Genomic DNA, 16,960 nt, shown 5'->3' on the forward strand with positions numbered 1-16,960 from the left:
GCCCCTGCCCTGACCCTCTGAATACAAGTGGTGGGGCCAGGGAACCTGCATTTTCTCAAGATCCACTCGATTGTGACACACACAACTTGAGAACCACATTGCAGCCTAGCAGATAAAACGTAATTATTCTGCAGCTGTTTCAAACGCATATGGGTTTGTTTTGCTTTGTTTTGTTTCTCTTCCCCAGCCATTGATCAACCTCTGAAAGTTTAGGCCTGGGCCTTCCATCACATACTCCAGCAGAGGCTGGGTTTAATAAACAATGAATAAACACTTGATTGATCGAATGGCATGCAAAATAACATTGTTACATGAAACTTCTCTCATCATTAATAAAAATTTTCAAGACTTACAGTGTGTTCACTGTTGTCATCGTCCTACAAATCCTTGTCTGAGATTTATTTCTGAGGAGAGGGAAGAAAACCCCAGCCTCCAGGTAGAGAGCTGTGGAGCCACACCTGGGAGCAATGACCCACCACAGACCAGAATAGGAAAGGCAGGAGGCCTGGCTTCTATCTTCAACTCCTTCGCTTCTACCTCCCGCCCCCCTACCCCAGGCCTGATACTTTGGTACAAGAAACGTTTCTCTTGTTTACTCACTTTATGCTTTACTGTGTCTGGAAATGTGCCTTTTTTCCTGGAACTCCAGTCCAATTCTAGCATGTATGCAAAGACTGCACGTCCATATTTTCTTGTTTGGGTGTGTAAATCCCTCTCCCAAATGTGTAAGAATCCCATGACAAGTGGTGAAAGATAGGGTTCTTTTCCCACTTGCCAACCTCTCTCTTGGCAAGTGTGACCCCAGGGGTCCATCATTTCATTAAGTGGCAGATGAGCTGCCTGTGCTGTGAATTCCAGTGACCTGTGACCCACCTTAGCTTCTTAGAAGCTTATCATCCTGATTTTATGTAGGGATAAGAGGCTGTGTAAATCTACCATGAAAGCCCTGTGCAGGCAGAAGAGGGCGATTCTTCAGGTCTGCAAACACATGCTTCATCCATTTGACTTATATGGGCACCCCAGGGCTTTTATTTGGGCCAAAGAGTGGAAGCCAAGCTTTCATTGTAAACAGATGGTGCTGCTAACAAGAAAAAAGTTAAAAATCCTTCCAGTCACTCTCCCACACTAGAGACCTGCAGAAGATTCTGCTTTAAAAGCAAACAAAACTATCACACACTCTCTCCTCATACTCCACAGGCTCTAGGTTAACACACACACACACACACACACACACACACACACACACACACACACAAAAGCTGATCCCCATTCCTTCCTTTCTCCCTACTTCCCCATCCTCTCCCCATGCCAAAATTGGACATTCCTTTGGTGTAGATACTATAAATATAAAATGAACAAACGCAATCCCAAATCATGAGGGGGGCTTTTCTTTGCATGACCACAACATAAGCATTTGTCCATCATTTGGGGATTTTTATGAAGCCTCTCAGAATGTTCAGAATTTCAGTCTTGCTCAAACAATGTCTTGCTTGTCGGTGTGATTCAGATGTTGAATCTTGGGACAACTTGGGAATTTCTGGTTGGAAGAAAACACAGTCCTGAGGTGTGTCGATATGAAAGATTTTCATGTATTGCCCCCCTTTGCCTTCTTTCTCTCAGCCCAGAAAAAGAAATGTGGACGTTCTAATGTTTTCTTTAACTTGAGGCGATTTGAAGTTGATTGTAATGACCCTGTCCCTAACCCCAAAAGAGAAGTAGCATTATCATGCGGTAACTAGATCCTGACTTGAATTTCCCCATTAGCTAGCATCTTGTTACATAACCACTTTATGCTTTTAAATCTGAATATCATTGATAACAATCTCCTGACAGATCATACTTCTGGGGCCTAAGTTTGATCATCCGGATTCCTGAAATGTTCTTTTTGACACAGGCATATCTGGTCACCCGTGCCTTGGGGCAGGACCACACTCAAACTATTTGAAAGAGATGGGGATCTCCTTTATTAATGTTGCCCCAGAAAAGCAGATTCCATGACTTCCCTAAGTAAACTCTTCAGGGTAACAAGCATTTTCAGAAGAGAGTTAAACCTACTATCACTTTACTTTTTATTATTATTTTGAAACTCTCTCCTTTGGGCCCTAGAAAACATTTCTCCCGACTTCAAAGTCTTTCCACAGTATACCAGAAAGCTGAATTGTCTACTTGTGTAAGAAATCATGAGGAAATAATTTTTTGAGAAGCCTTACCCCAATCTCTCCCAGCTGTTTATGGGGGTACCTGCTCTGCCAAACTTGATATTATTGGGAGCATCGAAAGAGATCATGTGTCACACTGCCTGAGTATCATTGGTATCACTACCAAAATAATCATTTTCAAGTTGAATCCGGAAATAGTCACACTTAGTTCATTATAGAAATAACAGGGACTCCCGAAAAATAAAATACTGTAAATATAAGCCTAAATGTCGGATACAAACATTTTGTTTATAAAATAGAATGTAAGCAAACTAGGTGTTGGGACCTCACAAAGCACCAGAAAAAGTATTCTCTCTCTGAAGATGGAGGACTCACTTGAAGAGCAATATCAGAAAGTGATATCCATTGTTTTGCAACAACACCTGGTGCAGGAACCAGGTGAGCAAGGATGGAAGCAGTGGAATACATCACAGAATGAAACCCTACACATAGAGACATGTGTAGATCAAAGTGATTCAGACGGTGAGTTAAAAGAGTAAGAAAAGACATACCAGACAAGGGAACTGAAAATAAAGTAAGGTTATGGCGTTATTATCCAATAAGGAGGAATTTACACCAACAAATAAATTAGGGAAAAGGCAATTTGTAACACTAAATGATAAGACTCACAATGTAGCTGTAACATTTATGAATATATAGTCACCAAAGAACATATAGCTGCCTTATAACGCAGAAATTATGGAAGAACACTATAAAGCATTGAAAACTCTCAGCTCATGATAAATCAAAACAAAATACCTGAAGTATAAAGCATAAATAACATAATATGATACATGTTATTCAACTCTGTACCCTGATAATATAGGACCACCATTCTTTTCAAGTGACCAAGAAACATACATGAAAATTGACTATAAATTAAGCCACAAGGAAAAAGTCAATCAATTCCAAAAGATAGAAATATTACAGATAATATTTGATCACAATGCAATAAAATATTTTAATCAAAATCTCAACTATGAATATAAATGCAAGCATTCTAAATAAAATATTAGTAAATATCATCTACCAGCACATCTTTTTAAAATTGCCATTATTCAACAGAACTTTTTTCAGGAATGCAAGGATAGTTCATTGTAAGGAATTTATCATATTCCATCAAATTAACAGGTCTAAGGAGAAAAATTATGTGATATTTCTAAAGATACTTTAAAAAAGCATTTGGACAAAAGCCAATAGTCATACTTGACCCAAAAAAGTCCTCAATACAATAACTTTCTTTGCATAATAAAGTACATCACTCCCAGGCTAAAATCCATTCCATATCTATTGGGGAAACACTGGAGGAATTTCCACTAAAATCAAACATAAGACAAGAACATCCACTATCATTACTGTCATTTAACATTGTACCAGACCTAAAAGATAATGAAATGAGGTGGGAGTTAAAAAATCAGAAAGCAGAAAGTTAATCTTTATTTTCAGATATTATTATATGGTTAGAAATAAAAGAGAATTGAGAAATACCTATACACAATAAGGTAATTAGTAAGAAAAAATGGTACAAAATGAATACCCTGTAATGAGATGATTATATCCAGCAAGATGTAATGAGAGAAATATTTTAATGGACCCCGTTTACAATAGTAATGCAAAGATAAAATAGCTAGGAATAAATGTAACAGTAAATGTGCAAGACACTTATGAAGAAAACTGTAAAACATTCCTGAAGGCCACAATATAAGCTTTAAATAAATGAAAAGATTTACCTTTTTTCTTGGCTAGTAAATCTTGATAATATAAAGAAGTTGATTCTATGTTAATTATCTAAATTTCATTCTAATTTTAAAAATAGTAATAGGTATTTCTATTGTTATTGTTTATTTCCTCTGATGTTCATAAGGAACAACAGGAAATTCTGAGAGAGGAGTAATGAGAGAATTAGGCCCATGAGTTATGAAAATTAAAATTAAACAGTGTGGTACTGGCACTTGAATTAAGAGATCAACCAGGGAAACAGAATAAAATGTCTAGAAATGGACCCAACTATATACAGGAATTTAATACATGTTTAAAATGGCATCTCAAAGCAGTAGGTAAAAGACTACTATTATAGAGTGGTACGGCAAAGCACAGGCAACAGAAGGAAAACGTCTGTGCATCAAAATCCAGAGAGAAAAGCCAAGCTAAGGAATTGGAGAAAATATTTGCAAATCACATATCTGGTAAGGGATTAATACCATATTATATACATAATTCTTACAACTCAACAACAACAAAATAATCCAATAAAAAATCGGCCAAGGAATAGACATTTCTCCAAAGATGATAGTCAAGCACATGAAAATATGTTCAGCATTATTAATTATTAGAGAAATTCAAATCAAAACAATTCAAATGTCCATCCACAGAAGAAAGGATGAAGAAAATGTGGAATATATATTCACTGGAGTATTATTTGGAAGGAAATGGATGAACCTAGATGACAAATTTTATACTATGTATTTTTTAAAACAATTTTTTAATTATTTTTTAAAGTGTTAGTGGGGCAACTGGATCATTAATTGGAACAAAATGAAGCAGGACCCATACCTTAATACTTTATAAATTAAACAAGGATAAAATACAAATGGATCAACTTTTTCTGCAAAAAGAAAGTCACAAATGCATATGGTATAGGAAAGGCATTTCTACATACTTTTTCTGACTACATAAAAATCAGAAACTTTCGCACACCCACAAAATACCGTAAGCCCAGTCAAAAGCCAAATAACAAAATGAGAAAACAATCTGTAGTTCATAACACAGAAGGATAATTTTAATATATGTGGCGTTTCAAGAAATCTATAAAGGAAAAGGTCAAGAACCCAGTAGAATATGGGGAAAGTATATACTAGTAAATGGAGAGGCCACAACAAAGGAAATAGAATTGGCTCTTAAACATATTAAAAGTTGCTCCACCCCACTCAATATCAGAGAAATGCAAGTCAGACTATCTTGAGACATTATTCTTCACCTATCAGATTGGCAAACACCCAGAAATTTGATTGCACACTCTGTTGGCAAGGCGGTGGGAAAGGAAGCACTAGTCAACATTGTTAGTGGGAGTGTCAATGGTTTTAGCCTTTTGAAGGGCAAGTTGGCTATACCTAGCTAAGTTAGAAATGCAGACTCCAGCAATCCCACTGTGGAATTAACGCCATAGATATACTTGCACAAGTGTAAAATGTTCATGTTTGCAACATGAACAGCAAAAATATTGGAAAGAACTCAAATGTCTATCAGTGGGGTTCTGATTCAATAAATGGTGGTGCATTTATCCAAGAGAATGGATATAGCTCTGCATATAGTATTTTTTAATAAATAAAGGAGGAAGAGTAGGAATTTATTTTTGTATACACTAACCTGGAAGTCTACAGAAAACATTATTATCAGTGGTTACCTGAGAGGAGATGTGTGGACTAGACCAGTGGTGGGCAAACTGCGGCTCGCGAGCCACATGCGTCTCTTTGGCCCCTTGAGTGTGGCTCTTCCTAAGCCTTAGGAGTACCCTAATTCAGTTAATGACAATGTACCTTCCTATATAGTTTAAGTTTAAAAAATGTGGCTCTCAAAAGAAATTTCAATCGTTGTACTGTTGATATTTGGCTCTGTTGACTAATGAGTTTGCCGACCACTGTACTAGACCTATGGGAAACAGTGCTAAGGATCTGAAATGTATCTTAGGGACACCCACCCAACCAGGCCACCCTGCTTCACTGGGATATTTTTCAGATGAATAAAAGCACTTGACTCTGTTATCCAGTGAGTGTAGTAAAACTCACAAATGAAGTGCAGAGTTACAAAATAAAAAAGGAATTAACGGCATACAAGTGAGACTGCACCTGCCAAACTCAGACTATTTTTAGTTTAAAAACCAAACTCATCCTTACTAACTTTACATTGATTCCCCAGAGAAGAGGGGTGGGGCAGATTTAATCATGGAAAAAATGTCAATATTTTACAGCCCACCACTTCTCTTCAGGATAAAAAAAAAAAAAATGAAGTAAAGATACATAGTAAACTCTCAACATTTCATTTTCATTTCAAAAAAATAAATTTCTACACTAGCTCTATTTTGGACCTCTCAACATAATTCTATTTCTGGAAAACACTTTCTGATATGTCTTCTGATCAACTTCAAGAATGTGTCGTGCCTTTGACATTTTATATGCTACACTAAAATGAATAGCTTCCTTGGGTCCCTTCTGAGTCTCTTCTTTAAGTTTCCAAGTACAATCCTGGGTTTCTATTTCCCAGGCTGACCAATGGCAAGCAATTCTGTAGCTCCAAGACAGAGAACCATGGAAGGTATGGAATAATCTTTTAAAATGCTTAAAAATTGGGTCCTGTCTGCTAATTAGTTATAGTTAGCAAGTAGGCAGGTCTTTATTAAATGGTTGGTTTTGTTTCTCAGACTGTTTCTCCACAATATCTGTGAGTCACTATGACATAATGCTGCAAGAGAGACCGTAGGACGGCCAGACAGATACACATGTTCATCTCTCAATGCGTCGCAATCTTGGGTCTGTTCCTAGATGTTGGTGGAAAGACTTGATTAATGGCAAACTTGTTCAACATTTTTTTAAAAAAGAACAAAAACCAGATTTATGCTTGGCATTGCTTTTCCTGCGGGCTTCATGTGTAATGTAGTAATTAATTTATAGCTTTGCGGTAAGGCAGCACCAGAGAGGCAATGTATTGCACAAGAAGTAATGTAGGTGAAGAGTGTAATTGAAAGATACCCCCGCTTGGAAGGGTATATAAGGAAGGTCAAGATGGAAATTGATTTCTTTTATAACTAATACAAATTCCCCACCTGAATTCACCACCTGAATTCCCCCCCGCCCCCCCACCCACCACCCAAGGGTGTCCTGATTGACTAAATGAACAGAGGTCTTTGAGAAACGCTTCCAATCCCAGCTGAACGGGCTTTAGAAAGCGTGGGTGGAACTTGCTTATTACCTTCTCCACGTGTGATTGCCATTCCCAACAGCAAAAGCTTTCTACGTGTGATAAGAGCTGGGCGTGAGGGGCGGTGGATCTCCCTCCGTCCCCCCTCAGCGTTATTTCTGGAAGTGAGCAGCATTCCTCGCGAGGACACACCCTCTCCCCTCCGGGGCAGCCCCCTCGCCGACACCCCGGTGCACACGCGGCGCTGGCTGCAGTCGGCGCCTCTGCGAGCTGCTCGCCGCCGCCTGGCCGCCAGGAGGCTTCCCCGGAGCCCAGGACGCGAAGACGTCTTCATCGCAGCCTGCGAGGGGCTGGGCTTGCGGCCGCTCGGCTGGCTGCCGCTTCAGTTTCTCTGTTGCATTCTGCAACGGAGCCTGAACGCAGAGCGGTGGAGCTGCACGCCGGGAGTAGCTGAGCTCTGGAAGCCCCCGAGAGGAGCTGCTTTAGGGGCAGAGGCCGTTTCCTGCTCAGCCGGTGAGTGAGGGCGTGAAGTGTGTGTAGCGGTGCAGGGAAGAGTGCTCTGCAGCGTTTCTGGGCAGATGCAGGCAGGTCCTGCTGTGAAACGCTCGGTTCTGGGGTTTTCCTGGGAGCAGGCTCAGAAGACCATCTGCAGCCACGGTTTTCCGAATCCTTCCCCGGACCGCGCGCTCCTAGGGGACGGGTCCTGCTCCGCGCGCGCGACTCCTCTGTTGTTAGAGTGGGGTGGAGGAGGGGCGCGAGGCTGAATTGCTCCCCCTATTTTCCCATTACGAAACATAAGATACTTTGGGAGAAGCTTTTCTTTCGGGCGTTGATATGTCCGGGGCCGTTTGCACCAGGTTGGTTTGTACTCTTTCTGAAGTCTTTTTGTCATCTGCTCCGTCCCCATTGGCGTGGAAGGGAACTTGCACAGAGCAAGCCGTCTCTCACAGCCTGATTGCTCTCAGTCGCTGAATGAACTTTAGCTGGAAACCCTTTAATGGCAGGTTTTGGTGATTCTCCCCCGTCCTCCCGTACGCCGCCCCCCCCCCCCCCCCGCCAAGATAATTCTGGGAGTTTTCACACCTGTCGCTCTTCAGCACCTGAAAGTTGTGTGTGTGTGTGTGTGTGTGTGTGTGTGTGTGTGTGTGTGTGTGTGTGTTGGGTTTTACTTGACTGCAGTCCTTTGTCTAACAAATTCAATTGCTCCATTCTCCCTCTCTTGTTCTCCTGAACCCCTTTGGATGGGGTCCCTGTCTTCCTTAGCGTTCAGTTGGCTACGGTTCTCAGGGAACAAGTGGCAGGAAGAATACAATGGGGAAGAGTGCATTCCTGATGGCTTGCCTGCCGTGGGAAGACTAAACTGAAAAACTGACGTTCTCCATTCGTTTTTTGTGGAAGGCATGCCGTCACTGCTCCATAAAGAGGCAGTTCTTGAAATGAGCTAATCCGGAGGTAACCAGCAGGAATTTTAAAGAGAGATTTTTTTCCCCCTAATTTACCTGCACAACAAGCATAAAGACCCTGACACCTGAGCTCCCCAAGGATGCTGGTCACCTCTCACCTGACAGCAGATGGTCTGTTGATGAAGGGAGAGGGGTTATGTGGTGTGTGGCAGGGGCCAAGGGGGCGGGCCACCTGAGAAGGGGGCTGAAGTTTGTTTTCAACTTTCTGATGATGAAGAAAATCATCAGGATACTGGGATGTACCTTGACATCCCAGCAGGTTAAGCTGAATGCCTGTCCACATGATGAAAAAGACTTTCAATAGCCCCTCTCACACTTCCAAGTGGACCCAGTGGAATGCTTGTTTATTTCTGTGGCTGATAAATCCATGGGAAATCTCGGCTGAACCCAGCAATTTTAAAAAGCAAGTCCTCGCTTATAATTGCCCACATAATGGCAAGCAGGTTATTTCCAGTAACCCAAGAGTCTTGCCTTTTCTCCGACCATTGCCTTAGAGGTTGCCCGGAGATATTATGAGCATGCATTTGAGCTCTCCCCTCACCCCAACTGAAATGGAAAGTTATCCTGGGGTGTCTGATGGAAAAGATTATTGCCAGATCCATTACCGGGCTATAAAATAACATGTTTCTGAAAAGATTACAGCTACTAGACGTGAGTGTCTCTAGCAAACTATGCAATTTTTCATTGTTCCTTTAGGGATGGGACCTACTTTGAGCACCACAGGTTTTTCATTTGTCGTTTGTTCGTTGTGTGGTTTTGCTGGCTTGTTATTTTATTGTTGTTGTTTTTCTTTAGAAATTCCTCCCTTCACTCAGGTGAAATCACAGACTGGAATTAGCAGCAATGATGGTTGGCTGGGGCTAAAATTAGAAGAGTCCACAGGCCTTTCCAGGCATATCCTTGTTGTCTCAGAGAAGATTCTGCAGACTCCTTTCAAACTTCCACTTTAGTCATGATTGTAAGCTGGTGCTTAAGTACCCTTTAAGATAGCATTTTTCTTTGGACAGTTTTTTTCCCCGTGAGCTTTAATCATACTTTACCAATGCACGTTGAACTCTGTTTCTCTGAGGAGCCTAAAGACACTCCCAATACATTGACCATCCCTTCTAAGTGTATATACTTAACTCTTTGAACAGTTCTTTTAGAAAAACAAAAGTTCCAAAGACACTTGCAAAATACAAGACTTGGTCCTCAGATGCGATGGCAGATGGCAGTCGCATGAGCTCTGTGTATGCCCAGGACAACCTCGATGTCTCTTCAATTAATCATGAATTGAATAATTGATCCCCCACACCTTCAGCTGCACTTAATCCCCAGCTATACATTGAAATTTGGGTTGCTTATTGAGGTCTAGTTCACTTGGGAGTCCCCTCAAAGCCTATCAAGCAATTTTACAGCTGGGCCAAATCTCATCATAGCAAACCTTATAAAACGCAGTGCGTGAGCTTCTAGCGCTTCTGGCTTTCCTATTTCTAAGATGGGCTTCACTGACCTTCCCACTTGCTGGTCACCTCCAAAGATGGTGGGTCTGATGGATACAATGGGTTTCTGTGAATGTAATTAAACGTGTCTCTGCCAGCTGCCTGTGGTATTCGTGAATGTTTTCATAAGAAAAGCTGTTCTCCGGCTTTATCTGCCCACTGTGGTTTGTGGCATGTGGTGCTATTCTGCAGCCATTGCAGTTTTTTCCTGAATGATTGAGCTATGATGTCATGTGCTATCTCCGTGCGGAACCCTTTCGGGGCTTTGCTGGGGTCTGTGTGCCTGTGCGGAGGCAGGGGAAGCTCCCTCTGAGCACTCTTGGTAGCGACTCCCCGTCTGCTCCAGCACATTCCATCGCCCGGAGACCAAAGCCACCAAATGATTTGCGGTCAGTGATTTGGGGCTGGTTAGCGATGATTTAAAAGGAAGGTTATGGGCACATGAAGTGTAGGGTAAAGAAAATATATTTTACTACTTTATTGAGACCACATGGCTCCAGCTTGAACTTTTTTTTTTTTTAACATGGAAATTGTTGGCTGAACTGGCTTATAGTGTTCCCTCCCCCGCCCACCCCCCCTACTTCTTTTTTATTGCGTAGAGAGAACAGCTATATTCTCTATTTATGGTAGGCTTGACCTCGCCATTATTTCTGAAATCTGAAACATTTTTTATGCTTAAGAAAACAGAGAAAAGTAGGATTTCTCTGTTGTGCTCTTCGAAGGCCAAAGAACATTGTCAGAGAATGGTCTCAACTCTCTCCAGTGACTGAAAGAAGGCTGTCCTATGCCAAACTTTGGGAGGCATTAGTTATGAAGGAGATACCCCATTGTACCAGAGGGTCAGAGAGTATGAGTACAGCAGTATATGCACGTCTCTTGATGAATGCAGACATGATTTTGGTCCATCTCCCCAGGACCATTATACCGTGATTAACAATGAGGCCAGATGAAACATGGCTATTTCCCCATGCTGATGGTGGGGCTCAGAGCCCATTGGCCCCTTCCGTGAGTGGTCCGTTAGGCCGGTGGTCGGCAAACTGTGGCTCCCGAACCACATGCGGCTCTTTGGACCCTTGAGTGTGGCTCTTCCACAAAATACCAACTTCTGCACATGGGCCACGAAGTTTCAATTGCTCTGTACGTGCACGCCTGCACGTGGTATTTTGTGGAAGAGCCACACTCAAGGGGCCAAAGAGCCACATGTGGCTCGCAAGCCGCAGTTTGCCGACCACGGCCTTAGGCCCACACTTCATTTGTGAGACTCAGCTGCCATCTTCTGCCCCTCCTATGTGAACTACCACAAATTGGCACAGTAAACCACCTATTACCACTAAGCCTGTTTCCAAATCTCTGTCCAGCATGAACTTCAACTGTCTATTATCACTTTACTTTGTGGTTCACTCTCATCCTATTTCAGTCTTCAATGTACATGCTGTAGACTAATATTTTGTTACAGGCTATCAAATAGCCGTCTCCAGTGCCCAGTTTGGTATTATGAATCTGGTTAGAGAAGCTACAGGGAACGCTAGCTCACACATGTACCTAGTCCCTTGGAAGCTATCAATCCGAGGTCTGAGGGCCATAACCCTGACGTAGTGGAAGGCTGCTTGAGAGATCCCCAACAAGTCCTCGAAGATGCTGTTCTCTAATCCATCTGAGGAAGTCTGCAGTCCCACAGTGTGAGTCTGTGTATATCCAGGGGTTTAAAGGAAAGCATGTGGAGATCAAATTAGTGTGGTGCCTTCTGGGAAAAGCTCATAACTATAGAATTGGAAAACTGTCAAGAAGGCAGCACTGTAGGATGGAAATTGAATTACACTGGAATTGGAGCTCTGGTTTTGCCACAGGGTGACTCTGCACAAGCTACTTAAATGTGCAACATTGTTGGTAAACGATTATATTTTGCTTGCCTTTCAGAAATATAATGCCCTATTATCCTCAGAACCACACTAGAAAGCAGGTAGGGTATGTGGGATAATTTTCATTTCACAAGCATGCAAACCAAAGCTCTGGAGGTTAATGACTTCCTCAAGGTCACTCAGCATGTGGCTGGGTGAGTTTGGCCTCAGATCCAGAACTTCGCACTTCCAATCCTATGTTCGTTCCTCTGTAGCAAGCAGCCTCCTCTTCACCTCTATGGACTGCACTCTCCTGCTTTGCAAAAAAATGAGACATTTGGCCCAGAATCAGTCAATCCATTCCAGTTTAAAAGTCTATGTCTGATGAATCACTGGCTGGAAGGGGCTTTAAGAAATTACTTAGTCATATTCCTTGCTTCTAGCAGGACTCGATGCAAACTATTTCGAAAAGAAAATGTCAGCCCTTTAAAATTTTTTTAATAATCCCAGAGCAGAAAAGGGTCCCAGAGAGTGTCTGAGCGCATGAGAAAGAAAAGAGGGGCTGCAGTATTTGTGCTTGGCAGAGAGACCCATTCTCTAGGCTCAGAAGCAGTGAGTCTTGCCTCATTAGGAGTGTCTGGTCCTGGGATCAATATCCAAAGGACGAGAGAAGAATCACAGGCATGCTTTGCTGGTTGGAAAGGAATTCTGTGAGGGGAGATCAGAGAGATGGTTACTTGGCTGTGAGGGGGAAAAAGAGCTAAGTGACTCAGTCACAGTCTTAATGTTTATTAAGGGCTCCTGGAGAGAGTTATGACTACAGAGACGGGGTAATGATTCTATTTAAAGACACAAACAGAAGAAGCCTCTTCATTCAGTAAGTGTGACAAACAGAAAGCTGTGCTAATCTGGTGCTGACTCTGCTTGTATTGGCAGGATTGGCGGCACACTGGGGTTGGGAGGAGAGGCTTAGGGTCTAGCAACCTTTCAAGGTCAAGGAACTGTTCCTGGACAACTACCAGCGGTCAGACCAGAGGACAAGTTCAGTCTCATGTTATTCAGATAAGTTGGTTAAAATGTTAAAATGTCAATCCTTCTCCCAAGCTCTTCTGTTTCTCTCCCATGGAATAGATGTTAAGGAAAAAGCAATGACTGAAGCCAGAAGACTTAAGTCACTACCACACCTCGGCAACTTACTCACTGAGGCTGGACAAGGCATTATCCCCTCTCAGCCTCAATGTCTCATCGTTTGAAATGGGGCAGGAATAACAATGCCTACTTCAAAGTTAAATATTCGGGAGGATCAGATGGAGGAACACAGGAGGACATGTTATAAAAACATAGTTTGGAACATTAGGTATTAGTAGTAGTATTAGTAGTCATCCAATTTCAGGACCTTTCTAGAAACCATAGAGTCACGGAAGTTTGTTTCTTTTTTTGTTTGTTTTTTCTGCCTTAAATCCATTCCCAGGCCCAATCAGAATTACAGCAGTCTTTACTCACTTTTGTCAAGCACATAATCATGTTTAATCCTCATAAAAATATCATGAGGTAGATCTATTTCCCCATGTTACTATCTGGAACTGATGTCTACCAAGGAGAAGCATCTTGCCCAAGATCACGTGGGTAATGAGTAACAGAGGCAGAATGGAAACCAAGTCTGTCTCACTTCAAAGCCTATGTGCTTTCAGATCAAAGCCCATGTGCTTTTCAGAGCATGGGTCTGTATTCAGGTAGGAGGGGCCCCAACTCTCCAGAGGCCTAGGGGCCCCTCCTACCTGAATACAGACCCATGCTCTTGGTTTGGGGATGCAGTTCATCTTCCGGGAGTCCCTTGAGTGGCCTTCTTGGCTGTTGAGTCTAGACCAGCTCCTAGGGTTTGGCTGGGTCCTTACCTAAGGCTTCATCTTCATCAGCCTGTCCTGCTTCACACCCCACAGTCTTCTCTCCTTTCCCTGTCCTCGTTCCTAGGTAGCCTATTGGCACCACTCATCCTCCCCTTCCACTCGGTGTATCCCCTTCTCAGGAGAACCCTGCCTTCTCTGCCCCACCTGTCTCTCAGAGCCAGATAACTCCCCACAGGGAATAGCTCTCCACGGTTTGTTCCAACCCAACCCATGGCATCAGCCCATCAAGCCCAGATCAAGTGCCACTCCCAGCCCCCCTCCACCCCAGCATGTTTACTGTTGTTGCTTTATCGGAAGGAAAACTGTCACATGTTAAACACAGCCACCTTATTACTCTTGAACATGACAGAATGTGACTTTTTAGAGCTGAGAAAGACCTTGGGGATCATCTGATCTATTACCTTTATTTTTAAGATGCAGAAACTAAGGACCAGAGAAGTTAACTGCCTGTCCCAAATCACAGCTCTGGGCCAGAAGTGGGGCTGATTCCAAATTCAGACAGTATTGTTTTTCCTTCCAACTTTCAAAATAGGGTAAAGCAGCACCTTGTCACATCCCTCAGTCTGGTGTGGCCCCTGAGTCAGTGTTTGGAAAGGAGTCTTTCTCTTGCCACCAGAGCCTGTTTAAGCTCTTCACATTCATCACACACACAAAAAAGTATTTTTCTTTCCTTAACATACATCCCTTTTACTGAACATCAGCCTATTTACCCCTCAATATAATGCAAACAAAAATGGTCACTCTCAGCCCTAATTCATGGACTGGAAGAGTTAAGTCTCCCCTTGGCTTGCTTTCTCTCTAGGTTAAATAATACCAGATTTATTTTATTTTATTTTATTTTTTTTGCTTTTTCTCATAGTTCATGTTCTCCAACAATTTCATCATCTTTATTTCTATTGTTGAACTATGTCCAAGTAGTCCATGCCTCTCACACTGTGAAGTCCAGAGCTGGACAAAGAAGTCTCATAAAGGTATGATAAAGTGGCGATTACCTCACAGCTCCTCCACGCTGGGCTTCACTCAGTTAGTGCAGCCAACTTTCACGCTCATGTTTTAAGTGACCTCCGGACCTCACTGGATTGTTTTCAGCTTATTGTCCTCATTTGGCTGGACACTGCTTAGCCCGAGTTTGTGATAACAATCATTTCCTCCATGTATCATCCAGAACGTTTCCTATTGAGCTGTGTGTTTTTTTTTCTTCCTGGCTACTTCGCCAATTCATCAACTCACTTGGGACTCTAATCCTATTCTTCCTCTTCTTAATTCTTAACCCCAGCTACTGTCCCAAGTAGCTTAGCACATTAAAAGTCCCTGGAATTCACCCGTAGAGGAGCCAGACCCCTGAGACTTCTGGCCCCTCAAAGCTCTTCTGCCTCATGACTCCAGGATTTGAAAAGCAAGCAGTCCAACTCCCAGTGCTGGCACTCATACTGACCATCAGAGTTACAAGTGCTGGATAAAGTACGAGACCATTGGAGGACCTTCCAGGAGACACATAGCTAAGGGCTATCACACTGGGCTGTTCTGAGATAACTAACCAAGCCCAGATCTGTCGGAGGTACAATGGTGGTAGTCTCCAAGATTTCACTCTGGCTCAAAAACATGATAATTACAAACATGTGTATTTGCTTACCACTTTGATCTTCATTAACTTAGCCAACTCTTATGAACAAGTACATTATCCCCATTTTACAGACAAAGAAACTAAGATTCAATGAGATCAAGCAACTGCCAAGAGCACATGGCCAAAAAAGAGAACTCAAGTTTTCTGTCTTTTAATTCCTTGCACTTTATCATATTTCAGTGGTTTTAAAAGTTTACATTTTTGAAAAATCCCATGGTGGGATGGGGTGCTTGTCAGAAACACAGATTCTGAGGCCCTGGCTCCAAATCCTATTGATCCATTAAGCCTGAGTGGAACCTTGGAACCGGCATTTAATAAGTACCTCAGAGGGTTCTGAGACGTCAGCAGATCATACTTGAAGAAACCCTCTTTTACAGTATCCATTCTAGAACAGACTCTTTAAATGCAGCACGTCTGCCTTTTCCCCATGCCAAAGTTGGCCCATAAAAACCAGTCACAGACACCTAAGCCAGTTAGTTGTTTGAAGTTTCCCTACTTACCCAGGGCCCATGGCCATGACTCTCAGAACTTGCCACCCAGCCCTGGTCCACTCCTGCTGTGGTCCCCTTCATTTTGCCAACCTGTTCGACTGCCTTCTTTTGAGCACTCTGTCTCGGCTTCCCCTCACCTCTTGGATAAGCGCTGGCCCCTGATTTTTTCTCTCTAGCTCCAGATCAAAAGCCTGTCTCCCCCAGGCCTTTCCAGATGTGATGGGTAAACCACGAATCTAGAGGGAATCTGGTGACTCCCCAGGAGGTCTTTATCTGGGAAGCCTTCGAATCACATGCACTCCAGCTGGATACCACTTAAAAATTTCTCTGAGAGAAAGGTTCACAGCCTGCCCCCTCAGAGAGAGACGTGAACCACAACGTCAACCTCTCAACAAAGCTCATAGGTGAAATTTGAAAACCCATCTTCTCCACTAGACCAGGAAATGACTGGAGAATGCGCAGTGCAGTCAGCATTAATTGGGCACCCCCAACACACAGGCACCGTGCTGGCTCCTTCCCATGACTTGTGTCGAGTTACCCTTTCATTGATAAGCTCACCCATGAGGGTTACATGTGGTACCCATTCCCCAGTCTCAGGGCACTTGGAGATTATGTGTTCACTGAATGAAGAATACTGAGCCCTTCTGCAGAGAAGTCACTTAAGTCTTTCCAGACTCATCAAATATGCAAAAGGTCTCTGGCTAGGTTCCTTTATGCATATTTTATCAAGGAGGAAGTACAGTCTTGAAGAAAATAGTTTCTGGGTTCGGTGCAGATTAATTGAGTTGTTGAAAGTTTACATGGATCCCAATTGGACCCCAGTCTTGGTAGACCTGTTTCACTCACTGCCTCTTTTCTATTCTTTTTTCAAGTGCAGGCATCTTCTACGCAATAGACTTGATGCTTCTGCACTTCTTAAGAAACATATCCAGCCCTGGTCAGTTTTCTCAGTGGTTAGAGCACTAGCCAATGGACCGAAAGGTTACAGGTTCAATTTCCTGTCAAGGGCATGTATCCCAGTTGCAGGTTTGATCCCCAGCCTTG

The 16,960-nt window shown here is 42.8% G+C and overlaps 1 protein-coding gene across 9 annotated transcripts in view; it reads left to right on the forward strand.

Annotated features, from left to right (window-relative positions):
• The window catches only part of PALLD (palladin, cytoskeletal associated protein), a 407,453-nt gene that overhangs the window by 130,503 nt on the left and 259,990 nt on the right, over positions 1-16,960 (forward strand). The window contains exon 1 of one of the 9 annotated variants that reach the window (XM_036315093.1): positions 7,450-7,625. The exons of the other annotated variants lie outside the window; for them this stretch is intronic. The gene's annotated coding sequence lies outside the window, so the exon portion shown is untranslated. Of the gene's footprint in view, positions 1-7,449; positions 7,626-16,960 lie in introns of those variants that run through there. 9 annotated transcript variants of the gene reach the window in all.

This window comes from Myotis myotis, unplaced genomic scaffold (assembly GCF_014108235.1).
Source record: "Myotis myotis isolate mMyoMyo1 unplaced genomic scaffold, mMyoMyo1.p scaffold_m19_p_6, whole genome shotgun sequence".
Classification (NCBI taxonomy): Eukaryota; Metazoa; Chordata; class Mammalia; order Chiroptera; family Vespertilionidae; genus Myotis; species Myotis myotis.